We start from the raw sequence: 1,191 nt of genomic DNA on the forward strand, positions 1-1,191 counted from the left end.
TATTTTTTTTATTTTTATATATTATTATCTTAGTATTACTATTATAATCATTTTATATTCTTATTATTATTTCTTTTACTTTTATAATTATTATATAATATTATTATCATTATAAATAAAAAGGATTACTACTATCATATACTATTATATATATATATATATATATATATATATATATATATATATATATAATATATGATTATATATTATTAGTACTATTATTATTTACTAGTAATAGTTTTTATTTCTATTATATAATATCACTATTATTATTATTATTACTAATAATAATAATTATTTTTATATATTATTATTATAATAATAATTACTATTATATACTATTACTATCATTACTACTAATAATAATTATTATTACTACATAATAATATTATTATTAATTAATATTTTTATAATTATTATTATAATTAAAATTTATAAAAAAGAGAATATAAAGGGTATCGTGTTGCTGTTATTTATTATAATAAAAATTATTATTAATATTATATATATTATTATTATTATTATTATTTATAATATTTTTATTATATTTTTTATTTATATTAGTATAATTATAATTATAATAATTTTAATTAATATAAGACAGAGTACAGCAGATGAAGGGTGTAGTATTTTACTATTACTATTATTTATAAATATAAATATAAATATAAATAAAAATATAAGTATAAATATAAATATAAATATAAATATAAAATATAAATATAAATATAAATATAAATAAAAATATAAATATAAATATAAATATAATTATTATTTATATTATAACTATTAAAAAAACAAGAGTAAAACTAAACAAATAATATATAAAATAAATACATTTCGTTGTAGTTTGGGTTTGCTTATTATAATTATTTTTTATTACTACTTATATTTATATAATTTTTATTTATTTATTTATTTATTTATTTATTTATATTTATAATTATAATTAAACTAATAATTATATAAATAAATAAAAATAAAAAAAAATTAATAAACAATAAATACATAAAAGGTGGAGTATCCTGCTGTAGCTTGGGCTCTGTATATATATTTTTTGTTTTTTCTGTTTGTATATATATAAACAAATAAATATAATAATAATAAATAAATAATAATAAAATAAAAATAAAAATAAAAATAGTAAATTAATAAAATAATAAATACCTGAATGGGGCCGATGCATCCTGC

This window comes from Eimeria mitis, genomic scaffold, assembly GCF_000499745.2.
Source record: "Eimeria mitis Houghton genomic scaffold, Emh_scaff674, whole genome shotgun sequence".
Taxonomy (NCBI): Eukaryota; Apicomplexa; class Conoidasida; order Eucoccidiorida; family Eimeriidae; genus Eimeria; species Eimeria mitis.